Source organism: Lepisosteus platostomus, chromosome 5, assembly GCF_059453375.1.
Source record: "Lepisosteus platostomus isolate fLepPlt1 chromosome 5, fLepPlt1.hap1, whole genome shotgun sequence".
Lineage (NCBI taxonomy): Eukaryota > Metazoa > Chordata > Actinopteri > Semionotiformes > Lepisosteidae > Lepisosteus > Lepisosteus platostomus.
Window position 1 is genome coordinate 62,155,434 of NC_142615.1, and position 22,411 is coordinate 62,177,844.

The window sequence follows — 22,411 nt, forward strand, 5'->3', positions numbered from 1 at the left end:
TCAATATAGTTGACCCTTACCTGAATGAAAACAGGGCGTAAAGGAAGGGTTTCAGAAATCAAACAAAGCTTTATTCCCGTGCTTACAGTCTGGGTAATGGGAGACTGCGCTGTTCTGCTTCCTATGGTCATATACGGGTTTTTCGCATGAAGCCGTATTGAACAGTATTTCTCGCTTTGTGAACGTGTGCACACAGCGGTCCCCCGGGTTCCAGTTCGTGCGTAATTACGCATCGATGAAAAACCGGAGGTTTTAAAAAAGATAATTAGCTCACTGATAGTTTGATGTAAAGGGTGTGGACATATCCACAAGTCGTGGTCTTTAAAATGCATTTGGTTTGACGGCGTTCTGTGCTTCCATCGCGAAGATATGGACAAAAGAATATTCGTGCTTGGTCAAAAAAATGTCATAAAAACGAAAAAGTAAAGGCTGAGAAAGCATCCACAATGTATTTTATACACAAAACAAGCATTCTCGCAACTCTAAGAGGTTTCGTGAAAGCGCTACAGGCGTGCCAAAATCGTTTTCGAACTTCGAGCTAACTTTACCCCGGTGAGCACACTATGGGGGATTTCCGGTTATGTGAAATACCAGCAGTTTAATAAATAACGCATCTGATTTTGGATCATAAGATTGTAGGTTCGACTTCTACCTGGCTCGTGTAAATTTTATTCAAGCTCCTCAGTAATAGATGTCTATTATGTAATGAACCGCACCTGAAAGCAAACATTGGGTCTGTTTCCTTTGTTTTTCAGCATGAAATAGCAAATCATTACAAAAAGTACCTGCTAATGTCCAATAGCGTTTTTTTTTTTCAAATTACATTTTCAGGCTTCAGACACTTTTTAATAAAACAAAAGTGTCCGGAAACTCCCTAACTTTTAGGTTTGCTTGAACCTGTATTAAAATAAGTTATTTGAAACTTCCGGGATTCCATTCTCTGATGTAGCTGTCTCTAAAGACGGATGTGATGTTTCGCAGATGTGAACTGTGCCTTCTCTCTTGTGTTTAAGGGTATTCGCTGTGTGAGATCCTAACTGTATGTCCAGTAGGGCTCTATTTTGTTTAGATTATCTATGTGGTGTACAGATAGAACTCAACTACATGGTGTGAATTCTGTGTTTAGGACGAGCAGAACCTGAAAAACGAAAAGCAGACCTCAATGTAATTTGAACATGCAGCCTTCTGATCTGGAGTCAGATATGCTACCTTTGCGCCATGGCTATCAGCACCTTTGAATTTCCCAAAGGAGACAAATCAACTTCACAAAAAAAAATCTCCTGTGAAGAGCGCCGCTCTTCCGAAGAGAGTCTCTTCATCCCAGACCACATTTTATTCTTCCTGCACAGCTCTTGTGCAGGTGTTGTTCTCAATTACAGATCCAGGAACACTGATTTTTTTTCCCTATTTTTTTCACTTAAGTACCCCATGGTGCAACCGTAGCACGTCTGACTCTAAATCCCCAAGTTCATTTTCAAAGTATATCGGAGTCAACTGATACTGATCAGGTTCTGCTGCTACTGAACCCGCAGTCTTCACCTTAAAGTTCAATTCCCCAAGCCTTTTGACCTTATATGTCCATCCCTTCTCGTCAAAACTCGTATTTTCACAGAGTACCCTTCAGAAATCGCAGTATAGAATGAAAAAACTCCAGTAGATCTCGGCCGCTGTTGGTGATTTTCCTTTAAAAATAAATGAATCTCTGGAAATTTTACGGAGTATCACTTTCACTGAGACCGAGAAGTGTTAAGCTGTACATGAGTTTTTGTGGTTCGGTTGTTAACCAAAAGGGTGGTGGTTTGAGCCCTCCCAGGGACACTATGAGCCTTTTAATGTACACACCCGTCTCACTTTATCTCCATGGCCGGTCTTGTACCGCAATCAAATACAGAGCCCGCAGGGGGCAGTAAGCTTGCATATATAGCTCACTGTGTATATAATGAAGAAGTAGAGGTTAGTTTCTCATCTGCGCATTACAGAGCCTTACGCAACTCGTACTGTACCAACAGCTAGGGTTTGATCCCTGCACGGGCTATTAGTTGAAAAGCCATTGTAAATGACGTGTAAGAGATTTATAGATACTGTAGATCAGTGGTTCTCAAACTGTGGTACGCGTACCGGCAGTGGTACATGGAGTGCCACCAGGTGGTACGCCAAATGACCCTAGAACTGTGTAGTGTGCACTGAAAAATCGGGATGGGTTTTCATATTTTGTATTTTAATACGTGTCAAATACGCAGCCTACGTACTACGATACAGTACGCGCTAATACTTCAGTGGACACAAGAGATACTCTGTAATTCTATACCACTCTATAGGAATGCGTGCTACGGATGCAAGTGACCAATTGTATTTAAAAAAAGCTACTGCATCTCCAGCAAATAGGGAGAACGAAGAATGTGCGTGATTTTGGAACTATGCCAACATTCTAAACACAGCAATGCATAGAAATACGTGCTACGAACACCGGTAATCTTGTGAGCACACGAAAGCGTGATAACAGAAAAATATTTAAGAACTGTTCGAATTTGAGAAAAATACACCGAGCGTCTCTGTGTTTCGCTCCCATGCGCATGAAATAAAAACTTTAAATAAATACAGAAATAAAAACAGAAACGCGGAAAAATGCAAGCTTTCGGATTGCTAAAGCAGGTAAGCTACACTATTTTTGAAGAACCTTATTTACTGTTGGCAAAAGAGCTGACACGTATTATGTGTGGAGAAAAAGCTGCTAAACAGCTCGACCTGCTGCCCCCCTCCCCCTGAAAGACACAGTCATTCATAGAATTATTGAAATGAAGGATTATATCAAAAGTACACTGATAGAGCGCGTTAAGATGAGCAGATGTTTTTCACTGCAATTAGATGAGTCTGTAGTCGATTTGGCCAATTTGCTCGTTTACGTTAGATACGAGTTTGAGGGTATGTCCCATGAAGACTTTCTGTTCTGTAAACCGCTACCAACAGGAACTACAGGAGAGCACATATTTCAGCTTCTGAATGAATTTATCGAAGAGAATGGCCTCGACTTGATAAAATGCGTCTGAGTTTGTACAGACAGTGCTAGAGCAATGACAAGCCGACATAACGGTGCAGTTGCACGAATTAGAGAGGTTGCTCCAGAAATTAATGTACGCATTACAACATCCACCGCGAGACCTTTGCCGTCAAGAAAATGCCTGACGATTTAATATCTGTTAGACTCTGTTGTGAATTGTATCAAGGCTTGAAAAATTAATTCACATCTCCTTTGCTCAACTAAATAGGCTCACCCCTCTCACTGAAATGGTGCTTTTTTATTAGTTGTTGTTAATGTTTTTTTTCTGTAAAATACTTTGAGAAGCCACCTTTAAAGGCGCTATATCAAATAAAGTTCATTATTATAATATTTATTATATGTATGTGTGAGTATGTGCATGTACACTCATGTTGGTCATTGAGAATTTCTGGGGTTCCTATGAGATGATGACTTGTAGGTGGTACTTGGATGCTTTGGTTGGATTAGGAGTGGTACTTGGTCCAAAAAGTTTGAGAACCACTGCTGTAGATACTTTATTGATCCCATGAGGGAAATTAATAAAGCTTATCCAGCTGGCTTTTATGTTTCACACTAAATTGCGATCTTGAAACCAAAATAATTAGAAATATGGAACACAACCGTTGTTCTCCAAGAAGGAAAGCTGTTTAACGCTGACGTCACTCCTTTTTATTTAACCCAGATTGTGAAGACAACTCCCTCCTATCAAAGGTAAATGTTGCACAAAAGTTGGAAAGCACACTCTGAATCCATCTGTACTGTATATTTGATTCCGCGATCCGTTCAAGGCTGCTTGGTGCTTTCGCAAGCAAGTCATTTCAGGGAAGAAACTCACTTTAGAGAACTACTGGTGCATTTTCACTCATTGAATTTGATCTTTGTACTCTCTTTTCATTCTCAGCTATAATATTTCAAAATTACAGTTCGGATTTGTTGGAAAACTTCACAGGCATTATTAAGTTAGGACTGTACAATTGTATTTTAATATCTTGGTATATTTACCTTCATTTTAATATGGATTTAACCATAAATGTTGTACTTTTGTTGTACATTTTAACTGAGGACGCACGACGACTATTATACCTTGTGATACAGATGCAGCCATTCAAAATGAGCGGTAAAAACTCGCGGTACAGTAACCAACCCGCAGGGCACCATAGGGCACCGCAGGGCAAGTGATTGGCTGGCCAAAATGACCGACAGGGGCACTCGTGGTGCATTGGTTGGTAGTGAAAAGATTTAATCATTTAATGTCTGTACTGTGCACATTTCAATCTGCTTAGTTTTGAATATTTATATGGAATTTTACCACTAAAGGGAAATTTTAGTAGCTGAGCATAAAAAGAAGAGGCGCATTACGCATCTGAAGGTCATAAACGATATTAATTTAGGAACATAAACATTTCTGTATGTACATAAACTGTACTGTGTATGGCTGGTCTTGATAGTTTAAAGAAAAAATATACACCAGTCTTCCATTTCTCCCTAAACATTTTAAGCATGAAAGTTTTATGAAACGGTACCCAAATATGTGATTGCTGTATAGAATGAATTTTAATTTTTAAAAATTAAATTACCACGAAAATCTTCTGCCTGAGAACAGTCACCCGTTGCTACCCAACGCAGAAACACAGCCACTAACTAGCAAAGAGAGGACATTAGCTAGCCAATATGATAAAGAAATAAATGATTATTTTGTTTATTTCTTTTGCACATTTATTTGAACATTTCCATCGATTGTACAAGCACTTGGAAACTGTCCAATCCCTAGTTCATCAAGCATTTACCGGTCTGGCGCCGGTCTGTGTCTTCTAGGATATAATGCCAGCGAACTCTTGTTTTTATGTCCACTACAACTACGCTGGGCAAACGTTCCGAGGTCAAATTCTTCCAGCACGGGGGTACCTTTAAAGCGGAGACGACGGCACCGACATTTTTTGGCGGGCCTTCTCTTTAAAGCCCTGGCCAAATATGAATACAGTACGTACAGTTATAATTCAAACGGAATTAAAAACTACACATCCCAGTTACCATGGTGGTGCTTGTGATCATTGCGTTTAACCAACGAAACAGGGTGAAAAATCAGTCACATGACTTTGGGGCAGAGTTTCGAAAGCTTAACCTATCAGCAACAAAGCGAAATTTACACGATAGGCTACCTTAAACTGTCAGTTACACGACTGTGTATGTCGCTTAAGCCACTCCTATTTGGCATTTTAGTTATGGAGGCGAGAAGACGCCCCCCCCCCCTCTCTGGGTATCTGATTTGCCGCCATCTTTAACTGTTCGGTGTCCGAATCGGAGTAGCTACGCGTACGAAATAAAGTTAATCCCAACTACAAAACATATATTTTTGTGGTAAGAGGGTGCAAAACATCAGTATTTACTGCTATTAATTACTGTACGATTAATAGTTGAAATCTGAGCCTAGATATAAAGTTAGGTATAAAGTTAAAATCTCGACAAAGCAATGTAGGAAATACAGAGAAAATAAATCCTTTCTGACATCTAAAATCAGTTTCGATCAAGGTCTCTAAAACGAACAAGAAAAAGAGGATTTTCGGAGGGCAATTACACTGTGTTTATATAGAATAAGTGATTTATGAGCAATCTAATTTCTTGTTCGTTTAAAACAGTGAAATGTCAGCTGCAAAAGATCGCACCAGAAACAGCACTCTCTCTGCCTGTCATAGACGTTCAGGAAAGGCTGAATGAAGTCATGTCAAGTACAATAATTCGGTCATCAATAATAACAGTTGTAGGACAGTATATAAGGAGGATAAGGATTTTGAAGTTGACTCGAAATCTGATAGGTAACCAGTGCAAGGACTTGAAAACAGGTGTAATGCATCCCTGATAGGATTCTTGCTGTCATATTCTGAACATATTGAAGATTGCTCAGTGTGGATTTAATTTCCCCAGTGAACAGGATGTGCATTTATTAATTCTAGAAAAAAAGCCTTTCTTGATTTCTCTAGTTCTTAGTTTCTCTAGTTCCCTTTAAAATAAACTATTATTCCACAATGCAGAGTATTACATGGCCAGTATTTACAAATGATATTTGTGATTTAAAGAAATTAACACAAGCAGCTTTTGGAGATTTAAGTGTTGGCTGAGTTATTGCAGGATAAAAGACTAGAGATGTTGGCAAGCAGAAGATAATTTGGGGAAAGCTGAGGAATACACTTATAACAAGAAGACTTCCTAATGGGGTTAGGCATACTTTTAATGAAGATGATGAAGTTAACAGACTATATGTTTACATAGATACTGAAATAAGGATTGTATTTTAGATTATGTGTAGTTGCTGGCATTGAACTGTGTGTTGGATGTACATGAATTGAAGGAATGGGCAAACATAGCTGATGCGGATCCACAGAGCCAGCATTTTAAGATGTTTATAATTAGAGGCAATTTGTTTAAATAACTAGGTATGGATACTGATGTGCAAGAGAGGTGGAAAGGCTGTTTCCTTAAACCAGCACTATAAAATATTTTATTCTCAGTGAGATGCTGCCATTTCATAGTGGGTTTCTAACACTGTGTATAGTTCCATCCACACAGTGCCTTTACTTCCATTTCTAATCTCTTTATCCAGTACAGAGGATTTGGAGCCTATCCCAGTAAGCAACGGACACAAGGCAGAATACACTCTGGACATAGCGCCAGTCCATCACAGGACAGACAGACACAAACACACACACACCAGGGCCAGTTTTCCCATAAACCAATTAACTTACCAGTATGTTTTGGAGTGCGAGAGGGAGTCATATCACACATATGGAGAAAAACCATGTAACCCAGAGAGAACATGTAAACCCCACACACACAGGATGGCAGGAATTGAACCTAGGACCCCAGTGCTGCATGAAAGCAATGCTAACCACTTCGCCACCATTATAAATGGATGGATATCTTAGTTATCTTTCTAGTTCACAGGTTTGCATGCATAATTTAATTTTGAAAGCCACTGAGACATCAGGTACTACTGTTGTATTTATGAAAAAGAAACAAAACAAAAAACATACTAACAACTGTGCCATCCTACTCCTTAGTTAATACATTTTATTATTCATAAACAGTTAACATTGTTAGCAAAATATTTTGAATTATATTTAACCCTATTTTTTCTTTAGTTTTGTATTTAACTTATTATATGATAGTCAGACTTAATGTATATTTGAACAATGAAAATATATTTTTACAAGATTTTACATTAAACACTTAAAATTAATATGGTTAACAATAGTAAACTGTAACATGCTGTAACAAGATCAGTTAAACTGCGAAGAAAATGCTTTCAGAGAAAATGTTTCAGGTGTGAAGAACATAGATCTCCAATGCAATTTCAACCAAACCTGTTCCCACACACCCTGCCCCCACTACCATTAGAATATACACAAGGCACTGAAATCTTTCGAGCTAATGATCAGGTGACCCAAGAGAGAGCGAGAGAAACACCAAGGGGTGCGGAACCAGGGAACTATTTACATGGAAAACGGGCGATCTCCCCAGACTGTCCGCCCGTTTCACTGTTACCTGGATACCTCTTTATTTAGAACTCACTAACACTGATTTTTAGTTTAGAAGGATTCAAGTAGGGTTTTAGATGAAAGGCAGCGACCTTAATCAAGCCCAAATCATAATTGAACCCATTCAGAGCCTACATTACATTTTAGCGTTTCATTCTGAGCAGAAGACCCTCACACCTGAAGAAGGGGGAGGTGTCTTTCGCTGGTAATCTCGCCTGCTTCTACTTTACGAGTACAACTCCCTCTCTGCCGGAGTGCTGGCTGTGACGAATTATACCGGTTTCACAGGTTTCAATCACAGACCATGTGACATGGGAGTCAGGAAACTAACACACAGCGCCACCGGATTTGATAATGCTATAAAAACGCTATAAAATAATGTGACTAGGCACAGAACAAGTTTACAGCACAGTAAAATAATAAATGCTGACCATGATTTTAGAAGCATAAATTGCCTTACACTCAATTTAAACACAAGCTGTCTTTAGCCCTCTAAGCTGGTTCATACAGAAATGTAGAGATCTAGGCTCAGAACACACAGCTTCATTAGCAAATACATATGCATAAAACATACATAAAACTAGAGAAGACGTTTTACAGAGGATGGATTTTTAGAAACATCCCATCAGTGGCATTACTGAAATCAACTCCTAGGTACTGTAACTGTCGTGTGGATAGTTTCACAAGAATCAGACAAAGGTTTAAGCATCGCTTGTTCTAGATAAAACTGCAAAAAAAAACCAACAACCCATAATGTACTTCTTTGCGGGTCTGTTTGCCCAAATCATATATTCACAATGTGAAATCTAGAAAATAATATCACGTAACCAAAATCCGCAATATGGAAACAGAACCTGTGTAATTGTTGATAGATGTACTCGTAACATTTTTTCAAGACGAACTACAACATTTAAAAAATGACTTGTATGTACTTGATATCTCTAATCAATCCACGGGTCCCAGCACAAAACGAAACTAAAACGCATACCGTTTTGCGCTTCTTATTAGTTGCTCAAAAGTAATTTGACCGTATGAAATGCATAATATAAACCTAGAAACATATACGTGAGCAGTACTTAAGCACTGTAGTATCGGTGTTAAGACATACCTCTCAAATACTGTAAATCAAGTTAAAAATATCTCAAGACCGATTCTGGTCATAATGAAACCATGTTTCCTGTATGTTTTCTTTAAAGTACTGAGACCAACCATATACTGTATGTTTATGTTCCAAAATTAATATCGTTTATGGCCTTCACACGCGTTGCAGTATGCTCCTATTCTTTTTATGCTCAGCTACTAAGATTTCCCTTCAGTGATAAAATTAGATATGAATATTCAATACTTAAACGGGCACAGTTAAGACATTAAATATACATATACATACTGTATACAGTACAGTTTGCATACGGTAATATGTTTATGTTCCTAAATCAATTTCTTTTATGAGCATGTGAAAAGCATGGTGAATCGATTCTCAAAAATTACTGTACTTTGCATGATTGGAAACAAATGCGTGATTGCAAAGACGGTCAATGAAAAAAAGAATGTTGACCAGGGCAATACTTTGAGTTTACACTTACAGCTTGTCCAAGGTCATTCATTATTAATACTATTAGTAATATCTTCGTTAAAGACTTTGATGGCCACAGCTCAAACATGAGAGGTTGAGCTTTATTAGCTCCAGCTTGCCGAAATTCCGGATACTATTATTTTGCTTGTCATATTATAGGAGAATTTACGGTAACTAGTGGTATTTACCGGTAACTCGCAGTATTTACCCGTAACCTGTACATGCAAGACATCTGTAAACGAAGATGTAATTACAGTCAAATTGGCAATTAACAGAAAACCACAATTGTATAATATTATTTCTCTATGTCGATGATCAGTTGAAGGATTTGAAGAAACAGCAGCGATAGCAGGTGATTTTGATTTTGAACCCATCTTTACACCTCAATAATCCATTTGTCCTCGAAAAAAGAAAAGACAGGCATGTTTTGAGTCTCATAATGATCATCTTCTCGATCCAAAGAAACATATAAATTTGATTCCTTCCGTAGTATTTTGGATTTTCTTACGAAGATCTCACGAAGTATTGCCAGGATCTATATTTAGCGTTCGGTAGCGATAACACTGCTGATATTGATTGAGTAGAAATCTATGATGTATTGACAACTTTATCTGAAGCGAGAAGTCCTAGAACGCTGCCTATGAAGTGTTAGGATTCATACCAAGATATACTTTTTGTTTTCAACCCAAAATGCTGCTATTGCATTACACATTATATGAACAGTACCAGTTTTGGTAGCTTCTCTGCATGATTTTTCAAAACTGAAACTAATTACAAAATTATTTAAGATCAACCATGACAAAAAATTATAAATCAGGACTAATATTAATATCAACTGATGTTACTACAGAAAAAAAATATTTAACTGAAATATTAATAAGACTATGCAAGCCTAAAAAGTAGAACAATTAAATTTATATAACTTTTTTTTTTGGAGAAATGGGCTCACACACCGGAAGACACTAACGTTTCTCTTCGTTAGAGTATGTGAATAACAGTTTAACCCAAAATGTTTGGAGTCCAGAGGGAGGACTTGCTCGCTGAATGATCTCTCAAGAAATCCCTGGTGAGATTCAACAGGTGTTTTCTTCAACAGCCACTAAAAGTCTGATGACCTTCTCTGGATTTCCTGAATATGACGTTCAATTAGTTCAAATCATTTGGTAGTTAACAGAACGAAATGCTTTGGAGGTACATTTAAAACAGCAGAACAAGACTGTAGCACTTCGTGTGTGACTGAATTTAATTGTGTAAACCTGGCTCTCTATGAACAGGAGCAAAGAGTTTTCACTCAACAGAAGATTGCGATGAGAGCACAATAACATAAGACATCTGGAGATGCCAGGGAGTGAACTCAGGACTTCATACATGAAAAGCATGCACTTTACCACTAAGCTACATCCCCTACGGCACAGATGTGTGATCAGGTAACACATCTCCTGAAACTTTCATTCGAGGTAGGAAGCGTGCTCTTTAACACCAAAACACTCAAAAAGGAAGAAGCAGATCTCTGTACACAAGACGGTAGTGCGATATTAGAATTTCTGAGTTCTTGACGGATTCAAGCTCCTTCTCAGAGGTCTTTGCTCCCCAAATAACTTTGTATCTGAGGAAGAGCACCACGGAAAAAACCCAACTCAACAAGAGAGCGCGTTGGTTGCTCTTGCTCTTAATGCAAGGAGCTGTTTTTTTTTTTTCTCGCAATAAGCATTATTAACCAGAAACAGCAGCACAGGTAGGTCGCATTTGTGATTATGTCACTTCTCTGCTTCAGCAAGGTCAATAAAAGACTCTGAAAGTAGTAAAGCAAAACTGAACTCAAAATCATATTAGGAATTCTGAGTGATATCTCCATACAGGTAATCCAATAAGAACGTTGAAATATTTGAATATCATCTCTCTGTATATTGCGCCGCTTTTTACCCAGAGTAAAACTATTGGATTGAAAGAATGCTAACCGCTGGGTTAAAATGTATAGTTGTTATTTGGAGAAATCTGTAAACTCGTGATCTTATATGTTTTAAAAGACAGCACAGGAAAAAACACACACACACAGGTACTAATACACGAGGATACATTTATTAATACATAGAATATGCATATAAACCTAACAGATCTTATCGAGAGGGTTATCAGAATACAAAAGGTATATATTCAGTCAGTTACAAAGAGTTACATATATCAAGAGGACATACGTTCAGTATATAATTCATTTAGACCGTTTCGTAAATGCACTTGGTTATAACTTCTACATTGGATACTCAAAACAAGTACATAACTCTTAGGAATTAAATTGATATTAACTGGTTGGAATAACAATTGAATTCTCGAGTTGTAATGCATTGAAGTTGAATACTCATCCAATCTCTGGGGATTCAGATCTCCTGCGGGCACAAAGAAAATGTTGCAGGCTGTTGCTATCCAATCCGCGCTCTCTGGCTAGGTGCCAGACTGTGCTGTGCAGCTTGCAACGGTGCGCTGCTGATGCTCACTGACCGGCTAGTTAGTGTTGGCTTTAACTAGCAAAGTTTGTGCACAGGAGAAAAGATGACTGTGGATCCCAGCAAGTCAGGAAAAGGACCGGTTTGTTCCTGATGAAGAGCTAGTTCTGAATAGTGATTCAGCTGTCCACAGTTCTGACCTGTTCACGAGGCCTGCTGCTGGTGCTAACCTCGGGTGGATCCTCTGGTTACTCTCTGCCAACCTCCGCTCTAGACTCTTAGAACAAAGGAAAGTTCTGGCACTCGGACACACTGGCCGTTCGGTTGGTGTCCAGGCTGAGTCTCAGGATGGTCAGGAGGCGCGCTGCGAGAATGTCCTGCCCTTGGGAGCCTTCTGCTCCTGGGCCGTCCTGCCCTGGAATTCTCCTTTGAATTCCCTTTAGAAAAGTCCACAGAACCCTCTCCAGAATCTTCCTGAATCTCTCAGGCTCTCTGTGTTGCCTGTTTTTACCTGGAGGAACTTCAGCTCATTGATTGGCTGAAAGTTCCATGGGCATCAGAGTCCCACGTGGGTTACTCGGCCCTACCAGTCCCTGATTGGTTGATCAAGGTGAGATATGAGTCACATACTCCTGACACTTAGGAATGCAGTCCAGATGTCCATCTGGCACTCCCTAGACAGATAGGCGCCAATGGATGACCATTGATCATGATAGCCAGGCTTAGCTAAGTGTATCCCCATTTGGGAGCTGTCCTAGGAAACCTTATCAAAGGAAACCTTAAATCAGCCTGCATGAATAGTTTCTCTGTGGCTGCACCACAGAGATGAACAGAGCGATGAGGCCTAATTTGGGAAAGCTCAGAAACACTTAATTCTGCCTTATTAATAAGCCTCGCCGCTACACCGAGCTAATTGATAAAGCCCACCCAGTGGATACTCTAGCAGAACGTCAAAGAACATTCACCTTTGTACCCAAAGAAACCACAGGAACAACATCAGGAAGCACAATCAATTGCCCTTTTAAATCTTTCCTGTAAGGTATGCTATGTGAATTCATGAAGTTAATCCTCTGATCTCTTTTGAGCACAAACAAAGTATTTCTGATGGAGCGCTATGTTCAAAGATTTAATAAGCTTTACCCCTGCCAACGATTCGGCATGAAGAATTAAAAGTTTCACAGACAAAAGCAGCTCAACACCACAGCCAATATTACAGTAAATGTACTTGCCGGTATACTATCATGTGCACTGCCAGAAAAGTGATCTCGGCAGACGTTGTTCCCTACATAAAGCTGAACGTGCCAAAGAGAATTTCTGTAGAGAAAACAAAATATTTTTTCTGCCTTGATGTTAAGCTGACAGCCTGTCTTTTAGAAAGTCTATCTCTAAACACCTACGCAGCCTAACAAAAAGCACTTTTACTGATCGTATTGCAGGTCTTAAAACATTAACATTTGGCAGCAGTGGGATTCAAACCCACACCCCCAGAGAGACTGGAGCCTAAATCCAGCGCCTTAGACCGCTCGGCCACGCTACCTTCCCATGCTTAGCTTCCTCACATTGCTGGCTTGGGAAATGCCGGGGGCTTCAGCTCTTGTCGTTGGATCTAATGATATCATGTGGAAGTGACTGCACCTTTATCTTCCGAGATGCTTTCAATAGCACAAACGCTACTTTCACCGGCACAACCAGCAATAACGAAGGAGGTGGGTTTCATCCTTTGTGCTGTTTATAGGGGTGCAACTCTACAGTGATCTACTGACTTGAAGAGCAAAAATCAAAATCCTCTGCTACTACAGTTGCTTTTTTCATAGTTTCTTCAAATCCTTCATTTGAACGTAGATTTTGAAGGATATTGATGATAATACCACATAAATTGTGGTTTTCTTATGATTGCCAATTTTTTTTCAAATACCAGCCTTTTTTACAGTTCCTTGCGTGTTTCACAAGGTATAATAGCCCTCCTCGCATCCTCAGCTAACATATTTTAAAATTACAATAGATTATACAGCATGCATGTTTACATTTATATTAAAATTAAAGTAAATATACAAGAATACATACAGTGCTAACCCAATAATTCTTGTCAGGTTCTCCAACAAATCTGCGTTGTTATTTTAACATGTTTCAGCTGAGGGTGCAACAGGAGTATAAATTAATTTTTCCGCCAGCCATTCAAAGACCAAATTCCATGAGTGAACATTATTTTCTCAGAAGTTGCCGGCATTGGACTTTGCTGGTGGTGTTGAATTATGTCCACAACTGTTGTAGTAGTTCCTTCTTGAAGTTCGACACGTGCAAAGCACTCGTAATATCATAGGTGTTAAAGTTCGCTGAGTCTATTCGAGTCATGGTGTGTATCCCTGCCTATCACTGGGAGACAGGTAGCTTTTTTACACTCAGATTCCAATCTTCAATGCTTTGTGTGAGAGCTTACATAACTTTCAGTTTCTCACATTTTCTGACGACTGTTCCAAAGGGGCACCCTGTCAATTCCGAATACTTTTCAAAAATCTGCCTACATGTTTGATTATTGTCATTTCATTTCGAGAAAGTTCAATATTGATCATAATTAAAGAAAATAATGATCACGAACAAAAAAGGGATAAAGATGCGAGTCAATCTTGAATCACAGCTGGGTGACACGGGCTTCTGTTCTGATATGGTTGTACGAGAAACAGGAGGAATCGCTAATCTCCTATATAACATGAGTTGAATCAGGAGTGACACATTTCGTATACTCGTGCATATGTCAACGCCTGACCTACATCGTAAAACTAACATTAAGTTGTCAGAGATGTTCATTTATATACAAACAAGAGACCAAGTAATAATTCTACATTAGTTCAGGTGGGTAAACCTGAACTAACTAATAAACCTATTAATAATTCTACATTAACGTGTCCTACACTGATCAGACTAATTGACATGGTCTAATTCTGAGCCTGTGCAGTTCATGCTAATTACAACAAGGACAGTTCTGAACCCTCATCACCGAACTGAGCACAAGTTCAGCTGTTCTCCAGTTTTGTTACGCATGGTTTTTCATTGCAATTGAGTTCAGAGCTGGAGCTGAACTCCAGACAGTACAGTGTTTTGGGTAAGTTGTCGAAATTCGCATGAGGCTGCAGACAACTTACCCAAAGTGTTTTCTATAGCTTTCAGGTGCAGTTCATTTATATAAAAGAATGTAAGTGGTATAAACGCAACAAGCCAGACGGCAGGCCAACCTATAATCTTCTGACGCAAGGCCCGACGCGTTATTCATTACGCCACTGACCCTGCTATTGAAGTGCTAAAAAAAACACGTTTTCTAAATTTTTGTCTGATTAAAAATCACTCTCTAAAAAAGACAAAGGGTTTGTGTGTCGCCCTAAAATTCCGCTTCATTTCGAATGCAAATAAAAACCGTTTTGTTCCAAGAAATCACAAATTTGTCACATCCTTCATACTATACTTCTCTCTTGTATTAGTAAAGCATTTTGATTAAAACTGAATAATATATGAAAGGTTTCATCTATACACTTACACATAATAAGTATACGAATACATTCTCAGAAGAAGCCGCATCTCAGGTATTAGATTTAAAATCGGATCGGAGGATTTAGAGCCCAGACTGCAAACCAACAGCTGACACAGGTCTTTTATAGAACCGTTTTGATTTCCTCTACTTTGTCCCCGTGATGTCTTTGTCCTGATGCAGCCGAGCCCGACACACGTCTAGTTTCTGTCGCTGGGCGCACACCCTGCGGTCCATGCAGATTCTGATACCGCAGTACAATGACGGGGACACTACACTGTAAATAGGTGCCGTCCTTCGGCTGAGACGTAAAACCGAGGTCCTGAATGTGATCATTCAGGAGAATGGTGGTGGTGGAGGGGAGTCCCCGTTACCTGTGAAGCGCATTGAGTGGAGTATCCAGAACAGCGCTATATAAGTGTATGCAATAATCATGATGATGATGATGATTATTATAATGTAAAATGCAATAAAAAAATCAAACTTTGATTCAAAATAGATTAATGTAAAAACTGATAAAGCTAATGCTTTTTCAGGGCTATATCTACTTTTGAGAGTTAGAGAAGGTGTACCACCGGATGCCTTCATATCGTGAGCGTCAGTCTCGCCCGTAGCTGCGAGAAGGTTAAAAGCGCCCAAGTGATCTGTAGACGATGTTCGGGGAAGAAATAATTCTGTTTTCAGCACAGGGAGTGAGAATGAGCTCAGCCCGGCTCCCAGCAGAATCCATTCTGGTTTGGTTACTGTTAGACTGTGCGTCTGAGCCTCTTTGGATCGCAACGTAAAAAAAAAAACAATTGCTCACAACGTGTGACTTCCACGACAGGAAGGAAAGATATCACTTTAAAAAATCAGAACTGAAGATTTGGATCCTTGGCCTCAATTTGATCAAATTATTAAAATAATAATTATCAAAATATCAGATTGTGTTTCTGCAACATTTCGTGCATAGTACGCCATTTTAATCTAAAACAGTCACAACGAGGGCTTTACATGCAGTCTGGGGTATTTTCCCCTTTTAGATTTTTGCCACTTTATATCAAACCTGTTATACTCCCAGAAGTGCACAGTAGCTTGTACTTAATAAAAATGTACAATTCACCGCTGGTATGAACAGATGTGTGCCGTTTTTGCCTTTGTAAGCATTTGTTTAAAAAATAAGTTCACAATACGATAAAAACACAGAAAGCACAAACTTTATAATACAACGATACCAAATCAATACCAAATCATTATACCAATTAAGTAACTATCCTTTGAAAACAGAGAACACCTTTATATCTACAAAAAACTTGACATTTGTATGTTTTTTTGAATTACAAAGCAGACAGTGTAGTCCCTTAATTCAAAAATCAGATCTTGGCCAAAACAAGACAATCAGACGTGGGCTGAATTCGGAACAGGAGCCTTTGCTCCGTCGATTATTGAGCTTTTGATCAATGTCTGAATAAAACAGATTCGCTTTTTTAACTCTTTGATTAAAGTACACGAAAAGCACCTTCCTTTGAGCCAGCATCGAACCAGCAACCTAAGGATTCACTGCTGATTCCACTACAGTCCTCCACTCTACCAACTGAGCTATCGAAGAGATGTCACAGTATTGCTCTCTGGCACATACTGCCCAATGAAGTAAAATGTGAAATGGGTGATTTAAATCCCACTTCGACATCAAGTTTCCAACTCGTTTCCTTAGTCTTGTTAACCTTGAATTTAAGCCACAAACCAGGATTCTACTGTATAAACTTCCATGGATATTACAAAATGTTTGATGGGGCATCAATCATTCCAGGCGGAAATGGACTCTTTTTATTTCTCGAGGGATCATAAACATTTCATTAGTATCGAGAGGAGGATCACCATGAGACACAAAACAAACAGTTTCTTTCGGTCTTTATTAGAAAGTAGCGTTTGTGCTACATTAATAATATTTTCGTGGAAATAAAGAAGTTGTAAATTTTAAAAATTTATATTTGAATCGAAATGTGGTTTTGAGTTAAATATTAGTGTGTTCATGTAATTAGTTTGTGTTTGTCATTACTATATATATTGCCATGTTACTAGAATTTGTAACTGAAGTTTACTAGTTGTGTTTTTTATGATGATTAGATATTTCAATACAATATTGTATATAATGTATAATTTGAACTACATATTGTTCAGGTGTGAATAATTGTATATTTTAAGAATACATTTCTAAAACAAATCATTGGCTTTATTTACTAGTTTCTACACCTATAAAAATCTTTCTTTGATGTATAATAGACATCAAAGAAAGATGTCTATTATACATCAAAGATGAGCAGTGTGTGTCGTGTTCACAGCTGATAACTAGAAGATGTCTGGAAGAGGCAAAGGCAGAAAGGGACTCGGGAAAGGAGGCGCTAAGCGTCACCGTAAGGTTCTCCGTGACAACATCCAGGGAATCACCAAGCCCGCCATCCGCCACCTGGCTCGCCGTGGGGGAGTGAAGCGTATCTCTGGGCTGATCTACGAGGAGACCCGCGGGGTGCTGAAGGTGTTCCTGGAGAACGTCATCCGCGACGCCGTCACCTACACCGAGCATGCCAAGCGGGCGACACTTTTTGCACATTTGTCACTGCTGAGGTTGCTTTATGGGTCTATTTTCTATACTGTGCTGATCAATTGGAAATCAAATTGCAAAAAAGACCCGTTCCCACACCTAAGGTCAAATATTAGGAATCAAAACTGCTCGAGTGTATGGAAGCACACAGCTTTTTCAAGATTTCCAAGTGCAAGATCTTTTTATTCATAAAAGACCCTATTTATGTTGTATGAGCAATATTAATATTAATACAGAATCTTTTTTCACCAAATAAATGGGCTTCCTGACTTCAGAAAGCCTTCTAGACAAATACTAAAAGAGCAAAAATTCAATTTGGTAAATGAAATGAAAACACATTCCCTACCAAACCTTGAGTACATGTAATTCAGGATGATAATACAAAACCATTTATAATTTAACAAATAAAACCTGTCAACTGGTAATCACCACTTATCATAAAAAAATAAGTAGCAATACACAGTAGGGGACTCTTGGGTGCAAGTTAAATCCATGCAAGAAGGGGGTGTAGTGTTATATTTCCAAATCAGATATGCAAATGAGAGATCTGGCCCAGCCAATCTCAAAGCTCCCTTGGTCTGGAATGGAGCTGCTCCCCTCTTCTAGTTATTCACACTGGAGTTAGGTTACATATTAGCACATTTCATCTAACAGTTGCTGCAGAAACAAAAACGTAAACAAATGACCTGGAATGTGACCACACCTATTAGAATGTAGTTCAACAGATAACTTGTAAACCTTGTCATAAGATTTTTTTTTGTTCTACAAAATATACTTTATTCCACAAAAAAAACATCTCAAAAGGAACATCTCACACATATTAACACTCCATGTAATAAAAAACAACGGCGGAACGGAGATTGATTGTCCGTTAACAATCTTTGCAAGTGGGGGCGGATTTGTGCAATTAAGAGAGTCCCTCCAAACCTACCACTCGCTATTGTCCTTTAATCCCTGTATAGGGTCCAAAGTCCTTTCCATCGCTCCCTCGCCGTGGGGAAACCCCATTTGGCGACGTGGTGCTTCGTCCTCCTCCTGAGGTCCGCCAGGATCCTCTCCTCCAGCTCCCTCGCCCCCCACTTTATGTTGTGCCGGATGAGAGTGTTCCTCGCCTTCCACAGTCCTTGTTTTGAGAGGGACAGTAGCAGCCCCCACAGGTCCTGTGTCCCCTTGTCCAGTCCGGTGGGTGCCAGCACCCAGCAGAATGTACTGGTAACTGAGCACCGCATCCTTTCCCAGGAGTTGCATAATGTTGTCCATTCTGCCCCACACCGCCTTGGCGAAGAGGCAGCTCCAGAACACGTGCTCCTGAGTCTCCTCGACATAACACGTGTACCGGGGGCAATGCGGATTCCTGGTTAGCGAGTGTCTGTAGAGGACCTCTCTGGTAGCCAGTCTCTTGTGCACAGCCATCCAGTTGAGGTCCTTCAGTTGGTTGTCAAGTTCTTTGGGCTGTGTCCTTTCCCAGACTTGTCTGGGAACCTGCAGCCTTTCGTCAGTGACCAAATGCCCCCTCACCTCTTTGTACAGGGCTCTGTGGTTGGTGCAGAGCTCTGGCTGTCTCGTGGCCTTGTACCTCCTGCTCCACTTGACAGCGTGGGTGTAGAACTTCGGTCGCCTCTCTGCCTTGGGCCCAGTGTTTGACCACTGGACCAAGTGCCTCATCGGGACGGAGAGCCACAGCCTGACAAAGTACTGGTACTTGTGGCCAATGGGCTCCTGCAGCGCCCGACAGAGGTTGCAGTAGAAGATGCAGTCGAGTTTCAGGGGGAAATGTGGGACATCTCGAACCCCTTCCTCGACCGGCTGACACATCCGGTTTCTCGTGATGTACTCGTAATTGCCGCCCCAGACGAAGCAGAAGATCATCCCTTGCAGCGCTCGTCTGAGTCTGGCCGGCAGCGGGTACACCACCGCCAGGTAAACAAAAGCCGGCAGGATGTCTGCTTTCAACACCATCACTTTCCCTGTGTAGGACAGCGACAGCGTTTTCCACAGACCCAGCTTCGCATTCACCTTGGCGATCCTCTTGGTCCAGTTATTGGTCTCATTGTCCTGGCTCTGGAAGGAAACCCCCAGTATTCTGAGCATCGCCTGCCTCCACCTCCGTCTGCTTTTCTGAAAAGAGCTCCGTGTAGAAAGCGGTGGCCGCTTCTACCTTGTCGCTCTCGTCCAGCACTTCCTCTCCATCTCCCCATCTCAGGCCGTGGATCACCCTCTTTTTTTGGGCTCCTCGGACCTGATTGAGTTTGCGGAGCCTCTCCTTCAGGTCCCCAGCCCGGGCTGAATTGAAGGCTCCTCCCCCGTTAGCCGAGCTGTACTCCTCCTCTAGTTGTCTCTGGAGTCGTGCAGCTTCCTTCCTCTCCCTGGCCGCCTTCCGTCTGCAGTACGTCTGCGCCAGGGTTCAGGTCCTGTCTTTCACCGACTCCCACCATTCCACCAGGGAGCTGTAGCCGTCTCTCAGATCGACCCAGCTCGCGTAGTCTTTACGGAACAGTGCCTTGAAGTCGTCTTCCTCCAGTATCTCCCGGTTCAGCTTCCAGTACCCACGACCGAATGCCGGCAGGTTGGTGTTAGCCACCACCGTCAAGCGCTCGTGGCTGGAATACCACTCCGGGGACACCGTCGCCGACTCCAGGGAGCAGGTCGTGTGCAGAAAGATGTAGTCCAGGCGGCTGCACACTCCCCGGGAGTTTTTCCATGTTGTTCTGGCGTCGTTAGGGCGGCACCGTCTGAAACCGTCTACCAGGGAGAACTGCTTGAGTAGCGACTCCAGCTCTGCCGAGCTAGCATCGCTCCCCTTCTCCCGGTCGACGTTGAAGTCCCCGCCAAGCACCACCTGTCTGTTGGTGGTGCAGCAGCTGGCCAGGTCAGCAAACACTTCCTTCAGGATAGAGGGTTCTGTCAGAGCATAGACGTTAATTGCTCTCAACTTCTGCCCCCTCCAGTCGATGTCTGCGACCAGGATCCAGCCCTGCACCACCAAGAAGGAGGAAACCAGCTTCATCTCTGGGTCTCCGAGGAGAATTCCCACTCCAGATGAGTGGACCCCTCCTACGCTCCAGCATGATTCTCCCTTCGTCCATTCCCTGCTGAATGTCAGCTTGTCACTTTCATCCTTCAGGTGGACCTCCTGTAAGAAACAAACTGAGAAAGACTTTGAGGCCAGATCATGAAAGACTCCCTGTCTTTTCAACGGGTCTATTAGCCCTCTCACGTTAGTTGTTAGAAAGGTAAGTTTCACAATCATGATTAAACAAGTGATAGTTGAACCTCCTCTCTTTGTGCTTACAGTGGAAAACTTGGGAGTCTACATCTGGGCACTGTTTAGCCTAGATGTAACTCCTCTCGTTCGGGTCCTGGGGGGAATATGCTGGGCTCCCTCCAGGTCTCGCTGGGGACTGAAAGGTAAACATGCTGGACAGGTCCAGCTCTACCATCAGTCCCGGCTCCAGGGCAGCTTCAAAGTAGTCCTCGTCTTCCTTGAGGATACTCTCCACCACCGCTTCGGGAAGGCTTTTTTCTTCCCTTTCTCTAGGAGTTTCGGGGACCTCCAGTTGCTCCTGGGCCTTGGGGGAGGGGGGCTCCACTTCCTGGGCTGCCTCTTCGTGTTGTTCATGGGCCTCGGGGGAGGGGGTTCCGACTTCCTGGGCTGCCTCCTCCTGTTGTCCGTTGGACTCGGGGGAGGGGGGTTCTGTTTCCTGGGCTGTCACTTCCTGTCGTCTTTGGGCCTCGGGAGGAGGGTTTCCATTTCCTGGGCTGCCTCCTCCGGTTGTTCCTGGGCCTCGGGGGAAGAAAGTTCCGTTTCCTCTAGGACGAGGAAACGGTTCTCCCTTACCACTCTTTTCTTTTGTCCTTCCTCTTCTGCCAAGAGGCCAAGGAAGGAGAGAGAGGGAGCGGATAGCGCTTCTGAGTCTCGAGGAAGAAAGCAAGCACTGCGGGCAGGCCACGAGTACCTACTCCCAGCCAAGAGGCCAAGGAGGAGAAGCAAGAGAAAGGGGGAGGGGAGAGGAGAGAGCAGAGAGAGAGAACGTTGCTTGATCTTAGCCAAAAGGCCGAAAAAATTGGATTCCAGCTCACTGGCCCTGCAAAACTTAGTTCAAGACTTTAAACTCTCAGACACATATAGATGTATATATCCCACAACAGCAGGATATACATGGTCAGGAAGGAATAGCAGCTCCAGAATTGACTATTGCTTTGTCTCAGAGAGAGTGAAAGTTGTTGGGGTCACTCTTCAGCCTGTCTTCTTCTCAGATCACCAAGCTTTAGGGTGTAGAGTGGAACTCCAGGGCGGGACTGTCTTTGGCCCAGGCCTCTGGAAACTCAACACAAAGCTGCTAGAGAATGACGGGGTAGTGTCCCGCTACAAGGAGAAACTATCACAGTGGCTGTCCTTGCAGAGTCTGTATGGGTCAGTAGGAGAGTGGTGGGAGGAGGTGAAGGTGAGGACAAGGGCCTCTTTCATGGCTGAGGGAAGGAAGGCTGCTGCCAGACGGAGAGGAGTGCTAGCCAGGAAACAGAGGCAGCTGCAGCGTCTCTACACGATGCTGCACAGTGGCTTCAATGTGCTCGAGGATATCACCCTTTTAAAAAAGGACATCCGGAGCATAGCCCAAGAAAGTAGTCGAGGAGTGCTGTTAAGAAGCTGAGTGCAGTTCTTGGAAGAAAATGAGAAGTGTACTCGCTTCTTTTTCAGGAAAGTGGTAGGCTCCAAGTCTGTCATG

At 41.6% G+C, this 22,411-nt stretch overlaps 2 non-coding genes across 2 annotated transcripts; both read right to left on the reverse strand.

Annotated features, from left to right (window-relative positions):
* Nucleotides 1-13,038: 13,038 nt before the first annotated feature.
* Nucleotides 13,039-13,120, reverse strand: trnal-uag (transfer RNA leucine (anticodon UAG)). The gene has a single exon. It is a non-coding gene; the product is annotated as a tRNA-Leu (tRNA).
* A 4,820-nt stretch (nt 13,121-17,940) lies between these two features.
* Nucleotides 17,941-17,996, reverse strand: LOC148670764 (U7 small nuclear RNA). The gene has a single exon (XR_015938970.1). It is a non-coding gene; the product is annotated as a U7 small nuclear RNA (small nuclear RNA).
* Nucleotides 17,997-22,411: the final 4,415 nt, after the last annotated feature.